The sequence below is a fragment of the Diuraphis noxia genome, unplaced genomic scaffold, assembly GCF_037042655.1.
Source record: "Diuraphis noxia isolate RWA-SAM2 unplaced genomic scaffold, SU_Dnox_SAM2 contig0005, whole genome shotgun sequence".
Lineage (NCBI taxonomy): Eukaryota > Metazoa > Arthropoda > Insecta > Hemiptera > Aphididae > Diuraphis > Diuraphis noxia.
Window position 1 is genome coordinate 13,181,720 of NW_028301715.1, and position 23,876 is coordinate 13,205,595.

The 23,876-nt window shown below is 31.0% G+C and overlaps 1 protein-coding gene and 1 non-coding gene across 4 annotated transcripts in view; both read left to right on the forward strand.

The window, feature by feature from the left end:
* Positions 1-23,876, forward strand: part of LOC107163545 (A-type potassium channel modulatory protein KCNIP1-like) — a 414,281-nt gene that overhangs the window by 227,365 nt on the left and 163,040 nt on the right. The gene's annotated exons all lie outside the window — the stretch shown is intronic.
* Positions 14,499-14,654, forward strand: LOC149054930 (U12 minor spliceosomal RNA). Its single transcript, XR_016192228.1, has one exon. It is a non-coding gene; the product is annotated as a U12 minor spliceosomal RNA (small nuclear RNA).

Consider the following 23,876-nt stretch of genomic DNA (forward strand, 5'->3'; position numbering starts at 1 on the left):
TTGCATTGTATTTTTGTATGGGTGAGTAAACCTACTATTACGGTTGAAGTCGGTAATACGTTAGTGTGTGCTACACACGTGTGCAGTACACAACATAACGTACATTTCACCAGCCCCTCCAAGTTTGAAAACCTTTGTTTATTATTCACCAATAATTAGTGTGTAATTTGTGTAAATTTGTGCGAACATTTTCAAAATTTGTGCGATAAAGGATTTTGGACAAATCCAAAAAATCTTTGGGGGGGCTGAAGAAATGTTCTCCGGCCCCCCCTAAGTGTAAAAAACCTACTTTTCGGGAATTTTTTTTTACCAAAAATTAGTGCGCGATTAGAGTGAATTTGTGTGACCGAAATGAAAATTTGTGCGCCCCTCCTTGGCCCCCGAAATTGCGTTCAACCGGTTTGACCATTTCCCCAGCCCCCCCCTCGAGGGCGAATAATCGACTTTTCGGGAATTTTTTTTTACCAAAAATTAGTGCGCGATTAGAGTGAATTTGTGTGACCGAAATGAAAATTTGTGCGCCCCTCCTTGGCCCCCGAAATTGCGTTCAACCGTTTTGACCATTTCCCCAGCCCCCCCTCGAGGGCGAATAATCGACTTTTCGGGAATTTTTTTTTACCAAAAATTAGTGCGCGATTAGAGTGAATTTGTGTGACCGAAATGAAAATTTGTGCGCCCCTCCTTGGCCCCCGAAATCGCGTTCAACCGTTTTGACCATTTCCCCAGCCCCCCCTCGAGGGCGAATAATCGACTTTTCGGGAATTTTTTTTTACCAAAAATTAGTGCGCGATTAGAGTGAATTTGTGTGACCGAAATGAAAATTTGTGCGCCCCTCCTTGGCCCCCGAAATTGCGTTCAACCGTTTTGACCATTTCCCCAGCCCCCCCTCGAGGGCGAATAATCGACTTTTCGGGAATTTTTTTTTACCAAAAATTAGTGCGCGATTAGAGTGAATTTGTGTGACCGAAATGAAAATTTGTGCGCCCCTCCTTGGCCCCCGAAATTGCGTTCAACCGGTTTGACCATTTCCCCAGCCCCCCCCTCGAGGGCGAATAATCGACTTTTCGGGAATTTTTTTTTACCAAAAATTAGTGCGCGATTAGAGTGAATTTGTGTGACCGAAATGAAAATTTGTGCGCCCCTCCTTGGCCCCCGAAATTGCGTTCAACCGTTTTGACCATTTCCCCAGCCCCCCCTCGAGGGCGAATAATCGACTTTTCGGGAATTTTTTTTTACCAAAAATTAGTGCGCGATTAGAGTGAATTTGTGTGACCGAAATGAAAATTTGTGCGCCCCTCCTTGGCCCCCGAAATTGCGTTCAACCGTTTTGACCATTTCCCCAGCCCCCCCTCGAGGGCGAATAATCGACTTTTCGGGAATTTTTTTTTACCAAAAATTAGTGCGCGATTAGAGTGAATTTGTGTGACCGAAATGAAAATTTGTGCGCCCCTCCTTGGCCCCCGAAATCGCGTTCAACCGTTTTGACCATTTCCCCAGCCCCCCCTCGAGGGCGAATAATCGACTTTTCGGGAATTTTTTTTTACCAAAAATTAGTGCGCGATTAGAGTGAATTTGTGTGACCGAAATGAAAATTTGTGCGCCCCTCCTTGGCCCCCGAAATTGCGTTCAACCGTTTTGACCATTTCCCCAGCCCCCCCTCGAGGGCGAATAATCGACTTTTCGGGAATTTTTTTTTACCAAAAATTAGTGCGCGATTAGAGTGAATTTGTGTGACCGAAATGAAAATTTGTGCGCCCCTCCTTGGCCCCCGAAATTGCGTTCAACCGGTTTGACCATTTCCCCAGCCCCCCCCTCGAGGGCGAATAATCGACTTTTCGGGAATTTTTTTTTACCAAAAATTAGTGCGCGATTAGAGTGAATTTGTGTGACCGAAATGAAAATTTGTGCGCCCCTCCTTGGCCCCCGAAATTGCGTTCAACCGTTTTGACCATTTCCCCAGCCCCCCCTCGAGGGCGAATAATCGACTTTTCGGGAATTTTTTTTTACCAAAAATTAGTGCGCGATTAGAGTGAATTTGTGTGACCGAAATGAAAATTTGTGCGCCCCTCCTTGGCCCCCGAAATTGCGTTCAACCGTTTCAAAGCAACCTATAATGCTAAGAAAACCTATCGATACTAATTTTTATACCTTTAGTGTACTTGCCATTTGAAAACATTTATTTGTGGTGGACTTGGGCTAAAAACCTAACAGCCGTGAATAGCAGCTCTAATTGAGGTAAGTTCTTCATTTTGAATATTTTTAATTCTAAGAAAAAGGATACGAGTAAGTATGCGCAAACAGATTATAATATTATGTTAAATATCCAAGATTATATTTAATATTATAGTAATAGTGTGTGTAATAATAATAATTAGTAATTTATTGATAACACATTTTTAAGTTTTAAAAATAATAATTAACCATGATCAATAAAACATGGGATGGGGATGGGATGTTTTACTTTAATATCCTAAAACTTGTGAACGATACCTTACATCTCCTTAACAATAAAATTACGATTAGGTCACAACGATGTTAATAAACTGACCATACCATATATTATTCTGTCTTTTACGTTTTTCTAATTTAATTAATTCAATGATGTTTTATTGATCATGGTTAATTATTTTTTTTAAAACTTAAAAATGTGTTATCAATAAATTACTAATTATTATTATTACACACACTATTACTATAATATTAAATATAATCTTGGACATTTAACATAATATTATAATCTGTTTGCGCATACTTACTCGTATCCTTTTTCTTAGAATTAAAAATATTCAAAATGAAGAACTTACCTCAATTAGAGCTGCTATTCACGGCTGTTAGGTTTTTAGCCCAAGTCCACCACAAATAAATGTTTTCAAATGGCAAGTACACTAAAGGTATAAAAATTAGTATCGATAGGTTTTCTTAGCATTATAGGTTGCTTTGAAGCGGTTGAACGCAATTTCGGGGGCCAAGGAGGGGCGCACAAATTTTCATTTCGGTCACACAAATTCACTCTAATCGCGCACTAATTTTTGGTAAAAAAAAATTCCCGAAAAGTCGATTATTCGCCCTCGAGGGGGGGCTGGGGAAATGGTCAAAACGGTTGAACGCGATTTCGGGGGCCAAGGAGGGGCGCACAAATTTTCATTTCGGTCACACAAATTCACTCTAATCGCGCACTAATTTTTGGTAAAAAAAAATTCCCGAAAAGTCGATTATTCGCCCTCGAGGGGGGGCTGGGGAAATGGTCAAAACGGTTGAACGCGATTTCGGGGGCCAAGGAGGGGCGCACAAATTTTCATTTCGGTCACACAAATTCACTCTAATCGCGCACTAATTTTTGGTAAAAAAAAATTCCCGAAAAGTAGGTTTTTTACACTTAGGGGGGGCCGGAGAACATTTCTTCAGCCCCCCCAAAGATTTTTTGGATTTGTCCAAAATCCTTTATCGCACAAATTTTGAAAATGTTCGCACAAATTTACACAAATTACACACTAATTATTGGTGAATAATAAACAAAGGTTTTCAAACTTGGAGGGGCTGGTGAAATGTACGTAATCTGTTAGTAGTATGCGCCAAAGTGCGTCCAATAATAATTAATTTTTTTTTTGATCCCTTACACCATTTTTGTTTGCAACATTGTAGTAATATAAAGTATCGGCAGGTAAGATAATAAATATAGTCATTAAACTCCAGCTACATTTTGAAGATAATTTAAAAAAAAATTCAAATATATTAACCTTAAACTATCTTACAAAACAATATTATTCTTTAGAGTATAATTTTATTAATCTTGGAAAATAATGCTTATTCTGCTTTCAAAAGTAAAATAATTATAAACATTTTAGACTTACAGTATAAATACTTTATACACTTTATATACTTTTATACTTACAGTATAAATATCATAGCATAAGTTTATTTTATAATAAAATATAATACCAAAAATATAAAACATATTATTTTCCCAACAATTTATTTATTGTAGTTATTACACAGGTTGAAACTACAAGTTATGAATATCGTGTACGGGGTGATTCGCCTAGCATATTTACGCATCGTTTATCCTGATTTTTCTGATGTTTGGACATTATAAATATACTAGGATATATTAAACCCTTAAAATTTTAATGTCGTATTAATTTATCAAAATTGTACCTATAATTTTGATTTGTAAAATTGAAAATTTGGTATCTAAATGTCCACACCTAAAAATACCAAAAATCAGAATTAGAATAAAAACGATGTATTTAAAAATGGATAAAATGAGAGAGTATGCTTGGTGAATCACTCTGTATAAATATCACACCGATTTATAGGTTCCCAATAAACCACCTTGAAGTTATGTATTATTATAAGTCACTATTAAAGTATAATTTTTAAGTAAATACCTATGTAATAATAATATAGCCTATACTCTATATTGTGATGGCGGAGGACATACTTAATTGTGTAGTAGTGTAGTACTGCAGGTACTACAGGTATATTTAGGTAAGAATACTGCATATTTAGTATAACCTCCCGCCGAAGTGTCTATCCAAAGAATCAACATCTAGATAAAAGCAGATTTTTATTTTAGAATTCATTATTATTACAGATATAATAAGTAGTTAAAATAATAGATATTGGACATGAAACCACGGAGTAAACTATATAATATGCCCTTATAAAACTATGAACGATATTGTTTAGCTACAAATGTTTGAATGTATATGAATATAAGCATAGGTTTTCATAATAACATAATAAGTTATATGTATCTATAATACCTACCTACATCATTCTAAATCGATGTAAAAAATACCAAATTTATTAGTGTTATAGTCTATTATCATGTATATGTGGATCTTCATACCAAATATTCATGTGTAAAGACCGGTACGGGATGTATATTAAAGGATTTGGATACGAATTATAGAACGAAAGGATATTATATACCTACATATTAAAAATTGTACAGTTAATTTTATTATATGTAATATGTATAGGTACGTATGATAAATAAAATGTAATGTCATTCGGGAGTTCCGGACATAACATTACTATCGATAAATTAAATCAAAATGTTTGGAACTAATAGGATATAATTTGTAATATAAAATCTTGCTCGATCACTTTAATCCTTTGTATGAGTAGAACATTATACATTAATGACTTACTTACATCAAACATAGTTTCAAAAAAATATTTTGTTATGGTTACCTTTTACCTACATTAAAATTTAAAAATTTTATGAAACAATTCTACGACTAAGGGATTAATAACCTATACTATAATATGTAGGTACTTATATATTTATTTCAATACCCTAAATTGTGTACTATAAATATTGAATAATAAGCTTATCTTGTATTGTCAACTACGCTATTTTGAATTAATTACAAAAAAGTAATTGTATTTACAAACTCATTATTACCAACTTTTGTACTAATTAAGTTTCACAACGTTTTTCTATACCAGTTGGGCGTAGGTACCTCAAAATAAAATTAATAACGAGTATTTCGTAGTTAAATATTACGATCCGTAGAAATATTCAAGGCGAATAAGTCGTAAAACTCGTAACAGTTTTGAAAACTCAATTCCTTAATAAATCAATACTTTTAAATAATAATATAAAAATACTTGTAGTATACTGTATTTCCTTTATTTAAATAATTTAAATATTAAGATGATTGTAAATAACTTGTAAACATGTTTATGTTCCCGACTAATGACTTTAATGTTGAAGCCGTATTAATAAATAATTTAAAAAAAATATATATAACAATACTATAATACTGCGTACACTAGGTAATTGTTACTGATAATTTCTGAAATTATCATGTTATGCTTTTGTATATGAAATTATTTAAACATGTTTATTGTCAAAACTATAAATTTATAAAATTAGATAGGGAGGCACTTTTTAAGGAACTTGAAACAACTAAATATGAATCTGAGTATAACTGACTGTCAAAATATATAATCTTATACAACTTATACAGTTATACACCGAGCGTATCATATTATAGTTATAAATTGCCCATGTATAATATTATTTATATGTGTATAATATAGTTACCTATCTATAACTAAATAGGTGTAAACGATCAACATTATTAATACACTGGTTTCAATGATAAAATGATAAATTTTCACATGCCAATCAACACGTTAAGTAGTTATAATAATAATATAATACCTAGTATTATATTATATTAGCCATTTTAATATTGGAAATAATATTAATCATATTGTATCTTTACTATAACAGTTTATGACGCGGAGGTGACGTGGAGTATCACAGGATTACTCCAAATCCCTTACCTAATCTGACCTAACATAACCTAACTTGACGAAACATATTACTTAATTCATCAGAAAAATATTCCACTTAGGAACATAAAATCATTAACTATCTATGTTGCATTGTTGTCATTCAATCGTTAAAGAAACTAAAAATTTATAAAATTAAAAATTAGTAAAAAGCAAAAAATATATACATATATTATATGTGTATATGTATTTTTTAATGAACTTAAAATATTTTTAAATACGTTAATACTTTTCGAGATAATAAGTATTCGTAATATCCAAACAAAGCCTTGATAAATAGTCGCGCATTTTGCACCATCTGGCGATTTTTAGTGGTTAAATTTGTTATTCGCGGGTTCCTATGATCCTAGGTCACCTCTATGACTGTTATTTAGAATTTATTGTAATTGCCACATAATTATGCATTGTATATATACATTTTTTAAATCCAAATAAAACCTTGATAAGATAGTCGCAGAATTGCGAAGGCCTTAAATATTGTAAATAAAATATTTTTTAAAACGTTATATATATTATTATATTAAGCTCTAGCTTTTAAGTATACGTTAAAAAAAATCTAAGAAACAGAATTTGAATAAATACATAATTTAAAAAATGAAATGGGTTAAGTGTACTTAAAAACTCAAATATAGGTACCTTCATATTATTATTTACACTAGCACCAGTGATGTATTTTGAGGAGGATTTTTGTTCGTTAGAAATTGACATATTTTATATGAATGGGAGGATCATCAATAATAATTGAACATCGTAGGGCAGCAAACATTTTGAATACGTCTCATAATGAGTCACGAGTAGATTGGTTTTATTATTTATTGTATATGTATGATGAGTTAGGTATAATCTTGTTATAAAATTAATAAGTATGTGTAGGTATGGTAGTATATATATATATGTATATTATATTGATACTAGTAAATATAAACATATTGTGTGTTATCCTAACGTTCACTGTTAATGTAATATGTAATGTGAATAGTTGGATTAAGTTAAAACAGTTGTATTATTTTATTATTGTTCTTAACATACAGTAACAAACTAACCTAACCGATACTGCAATCAGATACACGAGCAGACTTTGACACACAAACTGAAATAAACTCATAATTACGCATCGTCGTAATATTTAAAATAACAAATTGGAACTAATGTCGGAATGTGCATAGTTAATGTGATCTTTTTAGCAATTGTTAAGCAGAACATTTTTTTACAGCCGTTTTAAATTGATGATAGTGGCCATTTTTCAATTCGGCGTACCCATCTACATTATTTCCGTTTAAAAAAACGCTATACGATTATATTCAAATTGATTCAAATCGATTTTTTTATCATTTCCAAAATCAACGGCGTATATACCTTATTTATAATATTACATCATTGATGTAACTCGGTAACAATGTTTTTTGTAAATTCGGTTTCAATTTTCAACGATAGGAGTTATATATTGTAAGAAATATTTTGGCCGAGGGAATCGCTAAACGAGTTATTTATTTTTATTCTTCACAAAACGAAAATATAATAATAATAATAATAATAATAATAACATTACTAGGCATGTGAAGTGCGAAAAGTTTGGCTAGAACTCGTTTCAGATATTATACCATGCTTATTGTGTTCAATTTCATACCTGAATTGAAAATCTATTTGTTTCAAAACCCAATATAGTATGTTTGTAACGATCGACCGATTGGTGCACTCATGACTTATAAGTTATAAGTTATAACGATAATGTTCGATTAAATTAAGTTACTCAGTCATTTTTATCATACATGATTATAAAATACTGTATTGTTAAATCACTGCAATAGTCAATAATTTTAATTTTACATTCATCATTTCATTGGACAACAGTAGTGAAAAATAGTGAAAATGCATTCAATATGACACTAGTTATTTACTAAAATCAAATAGTTCATACAATATCATTTTTATATTGTTATTGTTTTTATGTATATATAAATAATAATATAATAATATAACATTTAAATGCTTTCAAATACTTAAATAGGTACTTTAAATAAAAGCCTAAACAATGTAAATAAGACAAACGTAATTTTTCTTTAAATCTTTTATGTTACCTATTCATTAATTCCGAGATTAATTCTATCTACCTGTATCAATATAATATTGGCACCTGCCACCTACAATAATATTATAAAAATATATCCATTCAAAAACAGAAATAAGCCAATTTCCTGTTTCATTATACTAACATTAACAAAGTTTTTACAGTCGTTGATATTTACTGTTTTGCAAACAACTATAAAACCATAATATTATAGTTCTATTATTGATGGTACACACGCCTACCTATATGTCAGTTTATATAATTAGTAGGTATCATGATATTATAATATTATGTCTAAACGTGTGGTGAAAATGAGAAAAATAATCTTGAAACGTGACCATTCGTTTCTGATCCCCTGGTACTAATGTACTACATTCTACATACATACATTGATACACATCAAAATATATACAATAATTGTGTTATGTAATTTAATATATATTATTAAAATTAAACATATCGGTCATGAAAAGTAGTTCATAATGTAATCATATTACACCCATTCAGTTTCGAAGTCATAATTAATGATTCCTAAAGACTTTCGGTATTATTATTATGTTTTTGACAAAATTCTTCAAGTTACTAACCATTAATACTAATTCCATACGGCACGCGCCATCTAGTGGTATGTTTTAGATAACATAATAATTGTATATTCATAGTAATTTGTAGCGTAGTTGTTCACTGAGAACGATAAATTTTGTATAATTTATAAATTATAATAGATGTATAATATTGACATGATAATAATTATTAGTACATATCTAGTATAATTGCATATGGTATAATAATTATGATATATTAAAATAATTTATATGTTTTACTAAATGTACTTATTACACAATTACAGTAGGTAGTCAAATTGTCAAACCAAAATAATTTAATGACATTTATAGGTACACAACTATTTCTGACCAATAGCTGTTGTTATAAAGTACCAATATAGCCGTATAATATTACAGGTATAAGGTACTAATTAGTTTATTTTATACATTATACAATAATATGAGGTATCTAAAATCATTTAAGTCACCGACAAATACCAATCTTAGGCGGTATTCCGAATACGTTTAAAAAGCTTTTCCAAAAATATTCTGAACCCTTGTTTTAAATACTTTTGAAAGTATTTTATTAAATACTTTTATTTAGATCTCTACCAACAACAATTGTTTTTCTTTTTTCCTGTACATTTTTACATTTAAAATGCAACAAGTTAAATAATAAAATTGCATTACACCTATTAAGAATTATTAATTTGCTAAATTGCTAGTTTATGCTAATTTCAAATTTTTCTAAAGAACAGTAACATTGGTTCAATGATAACAACAAAAATTAAAAACTATTTTATTTAGAATAAGTACCTACTATTATTCATAAATATTCAAGTATAATATATTCCAAACACTTTTTTAAAAGTTTTTTGTTGTTGTTGTTGTTGTTGTCGCATTTCTGAAATATCTTGCATTTTAAAGACTTATACTAGAAATGTCAAGTATCCATCATACCTGGAAAGTCTTGCGTTAATTCAATTACATGTGATAAATCTATTCTTTTTAAAAGTATTGTACTCAATTTTTCAAAACCAAAAGCTTAGGTACTTACCGAACACTGGACTTATCTGTCCACCAGAATTACAAGCTCCGTACTTGCCGTGCAATTGCCAAAACACTACAGCTACATAAAGCCAGCATCAGACCTGGCTCAGTGGGTAGGCGACATCGGCCCACGCTTCGGGCGGCATTTAAGCCATTTCAGCCGTTTCAAGTGAATGGCGGGAAGACTTAAGTTTTCTTTTGTGTGTGTTGTTTAAACGTATACCTATTACCTACGAGTCGCCGAGCCTGACATGATATAATAATATTATTCGCAGTGCTGCCAAACTACCACTCAAAATCTGTAAAACCAACTTCACTATTAATTTATAAAATTATACTGTTCAGTGTTGAAACCTGACGAAAAGTAAACCGTTAATTCCAGGATAATGTATTAAAATATAATTGTGATTGTAAATGTAAATTCATGAGTTTATAGTGCACCCAAAATGGCCAGTTGATTATTTATGACAAATATAAAGAAAAAAATAGTAAAAATATCTAAAGTGTCGTCAACCATATTATGGACGCAGACGTACTATACGAAATTTCAATATTTGTTTTACCTCCCGCGGAAGTCGGTAATCAGAACTTCCGAGTTGCCGGATTTGTTGGCAAGGTAAATTATTGGAGATTATAAGTGTCGGCATAAATATAAGCATCCGGTACTACCAGTGCCGCGTTAAGCTATGTTGCCACCCCGGGGCAAATTAAAATATGCTACCCTTAATTTTTTTATTTTATGTTGATTCTTAAAAATTTTCCGCCCTATCAAACACCATAAAATTTGCCGCCCCTGGGCAGTTGCCCCTCCTTGCCCCCCGTTAAATGCGGCTCTGGGTACTTCATGTAATATGAAAAGCGTGTGGTTTTATTTCGTTTAGTAATTTTATTAGTCGGTAGTCGGTACCTATAATATAGTTATCTTCGTTTCAACGATTAAATGTTATTTATAGGTCGAGGGCATTGCGTTGTGTTTGAGATGACGTGTTTTAGGCAGGTATACTTAAATGGTTTCATTTCGTGAAATTTTGTACCCGAGTATAACATCGCATAATATAATATGTCCGCCCTCCGAAAAAAAAAAAAACTCGCCACGCAGACCAAAGCGTAAACGGTGTAGAGATCTGTTAAATTAGTAAAGGAGATGTTACCGATGGGATTCTTCCTCAACACGTTATTCATGCTATTTTATTCTATGTAAATATATCGAATTCGCTTATTGTAATAATTATTGAGTACAGATTGTAAATTGTGTTTCCTAATAATTAAAAAAAAAGTAGTTTTTCTTATTTCACATGATGATAATAATAATATTGCATTTCTAGAATTATGATAATATACCGTTTGGAATATTTCTACGGCTTTCAAAATATTAATAATTATGATGATTTGCGCGTGTCTCTAATAATGGTTGGTTATTCAGATTCGGGACGAAATATTTTGCTTGAATTTTAGAGGTACCGCCGAGTAAAGACTGCAGTTCAGTACCTATGTCTGTATATCATTATTGTTTACCATTTTAATTAGTCGTTCAACGTCGCCCACCGACATAAGTTAACGTACATAAGACGAACAATAGTGACGGAACTGATTACAAATAGTGATTATAATCATTGTTTTTAATTTTAATACATAGCTTAGTCTGCATTTATTTACCCACAAATAATATTTATTCAAAATAGATATCGATGAATTTATAAATTATTAGACAATTTAAAACATGATAGGTACTTATTGTTACCTGTGTGCAGTGGCGTAGCCAGGGGGGGGTTTTGGGTGTTTAAACCCCCCCCCCCCCCCATTGACTTTCAACATCTAATAAATTATTATGTATTTCATTAATTCTAGTACCTACTATCTATGAAAATATATGACATAAAACGTTTCTGAATATTCAGAGAACTCGTCCAGAAACGACAGAAACCTGATTGATATTTGATAATAATTTAACTTTATTTTACCATCATCCAATAGTATACATAATGAAGACAAAATTAAGCAGCTAGTTGAAATGTATCAAGGCGATTTAGACTGCAGTGTGTTAGCAGCTGTGAGTGAAATTAAAATTTGGCAACAAAAATTTACAGCAACTAAAGATTTACCAAAAAATGCCATCGACGCTCTTCAAAAATGTAACATATCAATATTTCCTTCTACTTTCAAACTTTTACAGATTTTAGCAACTCTCCCAGTCACAACTGCTAGCAGTGAACGATCTTTTTCCACATTAAAAAGATTGAAAACATATTTATGAAACACCACATGTGAAAATAGGTTGAATGGTTTAGCAATGATGAATATACATAATAATATAATAATAGACCCTGATGATGTCCTAAATAAATTAGCGACTAAAACAAGAAGAATACGGTTGATGTAAATATTGTAATGTGATTAAAATTTTGTTTGACATTAATAAATAAATGCTTTAATTGAAATTTGAAGTACAATACAATTTGAAATAATTTGTTTTATATATACCTAAACCGTAAACCCCCCCCATTGAAAAATCCTGGCTACGCCACTGCCTGTGTGTGTGTGTGTGTGTGCAATGAAAAGATAATAATTTATTGTAGGTAGGTACCTATTTAATGTACAGCTATAATGATATTATATAACATAAGAATGTCTAAGAACACAACTGAACACTTACTGTTTATTGCGTATTATTGAAATATATTCCACGTGTATTAACAAATTAACTACCTACCTACAAGTCATAAAATCGATTCAACTGTATCTCGTCGGAGTAAAGGACGACGGTTCGAATATCAAAATATCAATAATTCAAACACGACAGCCCGTGTAGGCGTATTATAGTATTATTTTAAACAGATTTACGCAACGTTCGCGTTATACAATAACATAATAATATATTATATCTAATAAGAAGGCCTAAGTTTATTTTATTATAATACCAGATGTTTACAACTGAGTTGTATATACTTCATTACCAATTATCATTTAGGTATCTTAACAGTAAAGTACTGAAGTGTACACGAATAATAATTACGAATCAAGTTTTGATTTTGTTCAGAACAATCGCTCATGACTGCATATAATAAAGTGTGATTGGTATTTTCATGTTGTATTAAGTTATTTCCGAATTGTTTTTTTTTTTGTCTAAACTTTTGATTTCGGTACACAATACCTAATTCATTGTGTTTCAAAATGTTTTTCGTTTACAATAAAAAAACAAACTATTTATTAGATTTTTTAAATTTTAAAAATATCCATCATCATTTATTTAATACATCTCACAAATATATTTCGATTTCAAGTTTTAATCGGACATTATGTAAAGTTTAGCTCTGCCTCTCCTCTACTTACGAACGTAATATGTTTTTAACCATATTATTATGCTTATTAATTGTCGTCCGGAGGGTCACATCGTCCAATCGGCTGTGTGCCCGTATTCGATTTTTGAAATTTTGATATCTATACCTGTACACATTATTAGATCTGACAACATTATTTATGTGACTTACATAGCTATATTATGTGTAATAAAATTGAGAAAAGCAAAAAAAAATACAAAGTACTACGTCAATAACAGCAACGGTATTGAACAACAACAACTTGTAGCTTATATCATAAAAATATAACTTCATATCGTTCACTCGTCAAACGGGACAATATTATTGTTATTAGATATTTGTAACGAATAAAATCGTTTGAATTTGCGATATTTTGAGTTTTCTCCGTTTTTATCAAAGTGTATACCTACACAGCCATAGCAAATTCGCATTCAACAGAATTAATATAATGTTACAATAATGTAATATTATTATGATTTATAGCATAATATAGTGTTGTTGTGATTTGTTAATATTATATTGAACTGACAATATATTTGCTATCATCAAACTCGGAAGTTAAAAGTATAATAACGTTACTTTTTGATAATGGTTCGATTGTCAAACGAGTCATAAGACTGCACGAGTTTATTGAGTAATTTTTTTACTACAAGATAAAGGCTTGTGATGGTTATTATCCTGCGGAACATTTATACATCGTAGAAAATTGCATCCTCTTCGACCTAAAAGAAAAAACCAACCTCAACGATTCACGGTAATGCGTAATATCAAATTATAAGAAACCGTATTGGTTAATTCGCTGAACGCGAAGTGACCATAATATTATTATCGCGTTGTAGGTACGTGTTTACAACACTCGCGGGTGTGGCGACCTCTCACCCAACAATATTATTTTACGCGTTTCGTCGAGTCGCGACGGCCGTCAGTCGGGTGCCACGTTGACGGCAGATGGCGCAGATGGCGGCGCGGCGTCTGGACCGAGCGCGAAACACGTTCGTTTTCCCGTCGCGTATCGAACGCGAACGGCCGTGCCGCCGAGATCAGTCACGAATTGCACAGCGCACGCGGCCCGTCAGGCCCGCGGTCACCGCGGATCGCGTTTAGGGCGATCGGGTGCGCGAAAAGGCCCAATTGTCACAACGGCACTCTGCACCGGTGCTGCGACGAGGCCGGTCTATAAGGCCGGCGCTCACCGTTGCTACGATCGTGCCTTAAACTAATGAGTAAGGAAAATTTACAAGCCTTGGTGACGCTTGGCTTCAACAGTCCAATTTGTTAACTCTAATTTTTTGAAGGGTATAGGTCGTCCCCTTGACTGGCCCGCCTACTTTGCGGGCCGGTCGGGCGATAGCGATCTGCCCTATGATCGAACAAAATCATCACAACGTCCGCCTTGTTGGACACTCGCGCCGCTGCCCGAATGAAATATTTCAGTGAATGTAGACGCGTGCGGTACTCTGCGAATGTCCAGTTGCGATATTTACGATATTGTTGCCTATGAGCAAGCATTTATAATATCATCATAATATTATAATATTATTATTATAATATATTATAATATCACATTATCGAAGACGTTTCCCCGATCAACAACAATATTATAATAACAGTCGTTTCGATGTTTTCATCGCTGCCAGTAGAGCCATCTGGCGGATGGAATTCTGACTAGGTCCGCGTGCGTCGTGTCCCGCGTACATTTTTTTTAACAGAGTTTTCTCTTCGATGCGCGCCAACGATAATAACGTCGCACAATTTACATTATTAATCACATTAAATGAATATTAGATTTAAAAAGTCATCTTCTGCACACGGTTCAGGGTTTTCGACGTTGAACATTTTCAATTTTATTTCACGCAAGCGTTTTACTATTACTTGTTAGACGTTATACACGGTTGTTAAATGGTTCTATTTGGCGTTGTTCTGAAATAAATAAATATTCATATTATGCACCAACTACCAGTTATGCATTACTTTATCAATCTCACGAATTCTAAAAATGTACCGAGAATATAATATTGTAAGTTTTTGCACATCCCGGAATTTTAAATGTTTTTCTGGTGGTCGCTGTGTATACAAAATTCGGTTTTTTTTTTTTTTAGTAATTTCATCGAAAAGAATTTGGAAAATTATTGTTATTTTTGAATCCCTGCATCGATTGACTCGAATTACAATATTATTACTTTTAAGTTTTCAACTCGGTCATTTTTAATACGACCTATATACCAATAATTACGATAATTCAAAAAAGTTAAATAGTTTCATAGTAGAATAAAAATGTTGTCACACATCGTTGATGACTTATTTGCTACGATTATAACTCAATGCGGGTAAGAATGATAAATGAAACTTTTATGTCGATGACTACTTTATCTTACTATGTGAATGTTTAAGCAAAAAGTGTATTATTTTAAGTTGAATATTATTGTTTATCGATACCTATTGTTGTGAATTTTTTTCGTACCACTGATTATACATAATAGAATAAACTATAAATATTTGGTTTAAATATTTATAAGTGGTTTTGATCTATAAATGCGTATTATAATCACAATAATGTTTGATGAATCCAATTATTAGATTCTAATGTCTATCATACGAGTATCTGTACATTTTTTTTTTAGTAAATTTGAAGTAATAGCATACTTTTTGGCTATTAAATATTATGGAGAAAGGCATAATAAATTTCAATAAAGTTTTTATAGATAGGTAGGTACAAGGCTACGAAACAGTACAGCCGCGTTTTTGCATTCAAGAATATAATATATCAGCCCTTATTTTTTTTCATAAAATTCCGCACAGCCTAAAAGTTAATTATGATGTAAACGTAATGCATTATTGTATTATTTATGATAATTTTACCAGTTTGTTGTTCGCCACTGAGGCGCCGACGGCAAAAATTCAAACCAAATCAATTAGAAATCAGATAGTATAATAATATGTCTACTTGTAAAACATTATAATAATAACTGGTATTTTTCGCTCAGAACTTTGCACGGCAGAACGGGTCGACTAATTTAACCTGTGATTAAGGATTTGACATGATTTTAAAATGTGTAATATTTCACACACACGCACTGAACTGTTGTTTTTATTTTATGTATTCACCTATTTTAGTTGACAGTTATTATTATATTATGTAAATGAACCATTGAGCTGCATGTACCCATAAAACATAATTTTAAATATTACTTGCATATTACTATCGGTTAAAGCTTATATGATAGCTGAAGGTACCAATATGTCATAAATACTATGTACATTTACCTACTAAATTGTCAAAATATATGAGTACAAGGTAATTCTTTTTAAATATATAGGTAAACATTATCAATTTGTCTGTCAAACTGTATTAACATTATTTATAGATATATTTTTTACATAATTTGAAGTGTATATCATACAATATACATTATGCATTACAACACATCAGTTTTGAATCAACATATTTTTAGGTTCTATTTTTATCGCTAACATGTATCACATTTTATCTTTGTTTCTACTTTTTGAAACCACGGCAATACGACATACATTTTCAATTTCATATTACCGAGCAACATTTTTCTTGAAGGATGTTTAGGAATATGTTAAAATCGAATTTCGAACAGATATTGTGATAGATTATCATTACTTAATAGTAATGTCATATACCTAACACATATTACAAGTTTATATGACCGCACCGGAGTGTATATAGCCCGAGTAGAGTAAGGTCTCCAGAAAAATATATTATTAACTATATAAGTATTCGTAAGTTATAAGTTATAATTAGTAATTATGTGCTTATATTGAATTTCAATTTTGTGCATTGAAAAAATTAATAAACAATTTGTTGTATAAAATAAAAGTAAAAAACTTAACACTTGACGTTACAAATAGTGTAAAATAAATAATTTTTCGTCAAAAATGTTGTTTCGTTATGACTTCAAATTAAGTAGGTACTTGTGTGAGAAAAAAAAAATGTCTCCAAAATTATTTATGATTGTCTTGCAGTTATAAGTGCAGTGTTTACTGTAAAAAAAAAACCGATTTTATATTGCGTTTGCACAATGAATTACCCATAAAATATTACCTACGCATTCTGATATTCGTAATAAACAAATAATTAATATTATAATATAATATTACGTGGCTACGTAAAGACTGGGTACATATTATATCACCTACTTGTTGAAAACCAGTTCATTCTATATGTATAACACAATTGTTTACCATTATAATGTACGTGTAATTAAATCATTTTATGATATTAATATCATATCGGTTCGGGTATTTCGGTAGGTTATGTTCAGTTTAGTCTTTGCAACGTTTAGATTTTGACACGCCTACGTCCTACTATTACAGTTATTACAGCGGCCCCAGTGATCGGTTTCTCTGTATGACTACCTAGTTTTTTTCTTTTTCTTTTTCGTATATCATTTAGACCCACACACATAATGTCAGACGGCAATACTATAACAACATAATAAATTCCTGTCGTTCCCTTCGCCGGCCAGCCAGCTCGCAACGGTTTACGCCCCTACCGCATGCAGCATTTGGTTAGAAGGCCGATTGTCGTTGTTATGTACATTATAATATATTATTATTATACCTACTAAAATGGTGGCCCGCGCGGCTTATAAAACTGTTACCCTGCGGTTCGACGGCAAAACCACGGACACTGCAGTGACCGAGATCGCAGTAGTACACACATCTGACAACAACAACTCTCTAGTCTTATAGGTAGGTAGTAATGATAGTATAATATTATGAGAGTTTCGTCGTTATATATGTATATATTATAATATAGTTACCGGCGTAAATAGGTACTAAGATAATAATATTATTATATTCAATTAAAGAAGAAGTTTATTTTGTGCGCGTGCGAACGATATTATTCCGAGTTGAACCGAGTAGTGTTGTGCCAATGTAGGTCTTACGATCAAACGAAATCGTGTGCAACGGCTTAAATTAATTTTACGGCACTGTCGGTGGTCATCGTGTTGTATTATTTTTCGAGTGGAAAAAGTGTTAAACAATAATGCATTCGTTGAAATACTTACATTATTTATTAACGATAGGAAATCGAGTTCGTACATGGTCGTGAGAGGTATTTTTTTCGCTTTTTCAAAACATATCGTGCAATTTGTGCATATTGTTTAAATTCTCAAACGTTCTTTCTAAACGACAGAGGTTCCTTTTACCGTGTTGGGATAGCAATATTATAACGATAATTTCTAAAATGGTATATAGCGCGCCATCTGTCGTAGAATTTCATCAAACTCAATGAAAATTCACGCGTCGTACAGGTAGCACACTGTATTCTGAAATTCGACCGATGACGATGATAATGGTCGTCGTAATAATAATAATATTATGATTATTGTAAAATAACATCATGATAATATACGGTATACATATAATATGTATTTCCATGACCGGCATCAAAGTCCGATAACGCAAGTTTTCTAGATGAAAAACACATTTAAAATATTTCATATTTGTACATTTAATGAAAAATAGTATCGACGATTACCGAGAATCGATTGCATAGTCATAGTGTATACGATGTGTGGTTTTTATTATATTCTCGCGTAGAAGCTGTACCAATGACTATACCAATAATGACTATACGGACTAAACATGAGCAATATCCAGTCCAAATGTTATTTTGAAGAGGTTTTATGCAGTTGTTTTCTATAGACGCGATTAAAATTGTCTAAATGTTATTTTGAAGAGGTTTTATGCAATTGTTTCTGTAGACGCGATTAAAATTTTTCGAACAGCTCGGCATTTCTTCCAGTGAAACGTTTTATTTTATTGTTTTAAAATCATTAAAAATAAATTATTTTAATAAAACAATACACCACTACATACATGTAATGCACCGTAGTGAGAAGCGAAACGAAACGACTATAACGGGACGAGTGACTTACACTAATTGGCCTCTGTGGCTCTGTTGCACCAGCGGTGTACCTATTTGCGGCGGGAGTGGGGATAATATGGATGACGGTATTTTGTCAAAAATTGTCAACAAAACAATAATAAATAATTCTCAAATAGTAATTATGAGTTCTAAGAAAATATAGACGTGAAATGAGTTTTTTAGATTTATACATTATAATATAATATTAAATTCCTTTATTCTCAATAATAATAAAATAAATATTATACAATATAATACAATTAAAAATAATAATATGATAGCTGTTATAGTCTGACTAGTCAAACGACCACGTAAGGGTATAATTATACGTAGGTACTAAATGTGCATTCCTAACTGTAATATTGATGTACCTATATCACTGGGATATCAAAATTATGCCAGAATACTAGATTAAGTTGTTGCGATGAGTTAAGTTAAAAAAAAATAGAAAGTTGGAATTTATGTTATTATATAGAATGCTAATGACTATGATCACGTATGATAAATAATATAATTACCACTTATAAATAATAATGTTTAAAAGGCACATAATATGTTTGTAATACCTAGGTTAGATAATATTATTTTGTTTTAGCAAAACATATCAGAAAGTATAAAATTTATCACGTTAAGGTAACCCGGGTTTGGGTGGTGAGGCCGAGATCCCCTTCGAGTTATTGTGAGCTCTGGATAAATAGTCATTTTCTCCTTCTCCGAGACAAAATCCTACAGCCACTTTGCTGTAGTACCTGTCTCGTTTTTTCTGTCACTATGGCTAACGTTATAATTTTTTTGACACAAATACAGCACGCACTCAGTATGTTATTTTTTCCACTGCGATCACCTCATAATGAAGTATAATAAACTGGTAAAAAAATAAAACTACTGTAGGTAACTAAAAAAAATAATCAAATATTGACGCAAGCAGTAAAACGCATTTCGACGCACCGGCGCGAGTGTCAATATAATATTATTATTTTGGTAACGGCTCTGAAAATATACAAAATATCAAAAATATGATATACCCACATTGATCACGTCATATAAAATATAGGATAGATACCTACTAGTAATATGTACCTACCAATCTACCTTAACCTACGCCAAACACGTCGGACTGAAAGTATCAAATGGGCCAGATATATTGGAAAGCTTACTATGCGGGCAGCACATAATATTATCTTGTTTCATTGTTTGTCAGAAGATAAGACAGTAGAATGATGTAGGTATACCAAATAAACCATTCTCCAAGAATCTAAGATAATTGTGACCCATTTTATTATTATTTTAAGTTTTTATTCATCAATATTGGTCGTCGCGGCCCGCGGGCCACAAAAAATTGAATTCAGGGCTACATGCGGCCCGTGTGTTTGACATGCCTGGCCTACGCTGTTGTTGTATATTATTTTAAAAATCACCATAAAATACAAACAATTTCATCGATTTTCTGCAATCTACGTATTATAGAAAATAATTATTGTTAATAATACTGTAAAATCATAAATTACAAAATGTAATAAAACGTGCATGAACTGCATGACTTAATATTTTGAAACGCCTTTAAAACTTAATGCCAAGTTCCAGATTTAATGCGACATTATTACACGACGTTAACGATCAATTTTGTTCAGCCGTTTTTTTATTTTCATACGGAAAACCGTATAATATACTATAATGTATTTACTAACTGATAGATAATAAAAATAATAATAATAATAATTATTATAATTATTATTATTATTATTGCGTATATACACGAGTAAAACGATACGATCATAATCTATACCTTCCACCTATACCTAGTTGAAAACGCACGGAAATAAAATACATATAAACACGGGTAGGTACGCTGCAGGAACGTTGTGTATATCGGCCGATGATCACAATATACAACAACACGATAAATACAATATCTTTATACACTTATACCCACTTATATAATATTGTATTATGTGTTATTTTTGAGACATTATGTTTATTTTGTGTCGGATAAGCAACTGGCGGTGTGACATTTGCTAGATGGATCACCGTGAAAAACCGTTGTGTAGACACAAATTCATACAGAGTACATTATTATATTATATGTCTATAAAAACCCTTCAACGTTGCAGAAAATGGGCCCTTCATTGAACAATGACTTAATATTATATCATCATATGGATTATATACATATGCATTGTACGATGTACCTACGTAGGTACAATATGTAAATTCATAGCTATAGGAAGTTGTGCAAATTTAGCATGGCTGCTTCTATTTCACGATACATTTTAAGTGCTGAAATTCACTTGACAATCGCGTTCTTTTTGCGCAGATAAATCTTAAACATTACATTTAATATACGCACTCGTGGTCGCGATAAAGTGGTTATAGTTGAGGTTGGAATTTACATATAGGCAATAAGCATGCGTTATTGATTAAAAATATATTTTAACATATTTTATCATCGTATAGGTTTAACTTACCAACAGTTTTTAAAATGTTTGTTTATTTTAAAAACAACTCAATAACAAATAACTCTATAGCATTGGTTTTTCGTACGTATATTTTTATAGTTGTTACGAAATATAAAGTTTTAAAATATGTTTAATGTTGTATAAATTATTTAGGTATTAAGTGGGTAGTTTTAATTTAATTTTAACCAATCGTTCTATTTCAAATAAAATATGTTTAAAAAAATAGTGTATATAACTAACTATAATATTACATGAACGAGAATAATTATCGCGTAGATGTCTAAAAGTCACAAAAGCATGACATCTGTAAATGCCTTAAGAACTTTCAATTCGAATACTGACATTATTATTATTAGCTCTTCGAGACTGCAACTTTCTGTCTACATTATATTGTTAGTAGTTCTAAATATTAAGAAGTTCAAAATTACATTTTAAAGTTAAATTAGCTTAGAATTAATTTTACCGTAAGTATTTTATTTGTCAATTAAAATATGATTTGGAAAATAATAATATTTTTTGTTTGAGTGAAAATATACAACTTGAATAAAATCGCTGACTATTTTAAGTTATAAGTATTAATACTTGAACCGATTGTTTAACACATATTTAATAACGGGTATACAAATAATTATCAAACTAAATAAAACAAACGACGTATAATTAAAAAAAAAAGTTATTTTATTATAATTTCAAATTTAATACATAAAATACTAGTAGTTTTATTATAATAGTTAACAATGAAACAGAGAAAAAGCTTTTCCCTATTATTTTAAACATAAATGGATCTGACTTATTATAGTCACTTTAAATGTTTAATATTGTTCTAGGTACCTATCGGTATAATATATTGAATAGTATTACATTTTGATTTAGATATCAGTAAAAAAATTAAACTTTATTTTAATAATAAAGCGAAATTATTTTTTTTACGTTTTAGTCATATAATTGTTTTGTGGCTGTCAAGAATACGATAGAATTCAAACACATTTTTCTCTTTTTATACCAGTATGTAAATTTTAAAATGTATAATAGTATAGTATATAGTACGAAGGTATAGCTTATTCTTATTGTTAATATTCAACAATGTTTGGAGCTTTTTGATAATGTTTGAGAAGGATATTACGCAAGAAAAGTTTCTAAAAGTAGCTAAAGAAAATTCGCATAAAAAAGCATAAGCCTATATCCTTATATTATATGGTTTGGTTTTGTTCGGAAATTCCACCAAAAATCAACAGTAGGTATACATTAAACGTGAAACACAAACGGTACATTTGGATGTACTTGTGACGTTGAATGATGTTAACTTGTATTTTTATAGAAACTTTTACTTTTAACTATTAAATTTGAACAAATAAAAATGTTATAAAATAAAAAAAAACATTGTCGCTCAATACATTTCATAATTATATTTACTTTTTAAAAGTATTATGTATTATAGTTATTTTATCGAATTTTCGTATTGATACTATTATAATCAATAATGTATACAACCATTTTTAAAAATGAAATAAAAAATGAAAAATATTTTGTTGTTTCCATTATTTATTTATTTTTTGACATGTGAGAATGTATTTATTGTTTTGCCTATTATATGTTGTGTTTTGCATAATGAATTATTTTTTCAACGTTTATCCAATCAATCCGAGTTGAGCAATAGCTTATTCAATTAAACTTTTTCACCCAAAAAATGCACAGTTATTCAGAATATAATACACATACAAAAATTTGTTTTGATCGTAACAACGATAAACAAATTAAACATCGTTGATAGATTGATAATAATTTATAATGATGTAATAATGTATAAAGGCTTCCAAGAAATAATTGTGCACACATAATTTTCTAAATCAAAATGTATATAGGCGCAGAAATATGGTTAACATAAAAATCATCGTAAAAAATATTTTTTTTAAACTCAATTCTTATGTAAAATAATCTTTTTAAAAATGTAGGTATGCAAATATGTAATGTGATGATATATATTATATATTGTATAAATAAAGTCGTAGGTTTATAATGAAAATGATCAATACACATAGAACAATTATCTCCAGGAACGTTAGGTATGTAATGTTTGGGGGTAGATCACAGAAAAAAAACAAAAAACAAATGATGTTATAACCTATCTATGAAGCAGAGATATATCGTGGCAAAAATTAATACCTACTGTTTACCATTAATTATACTAATATATTTTGTCGTTGGAAATTTAGGATATATTTTCCA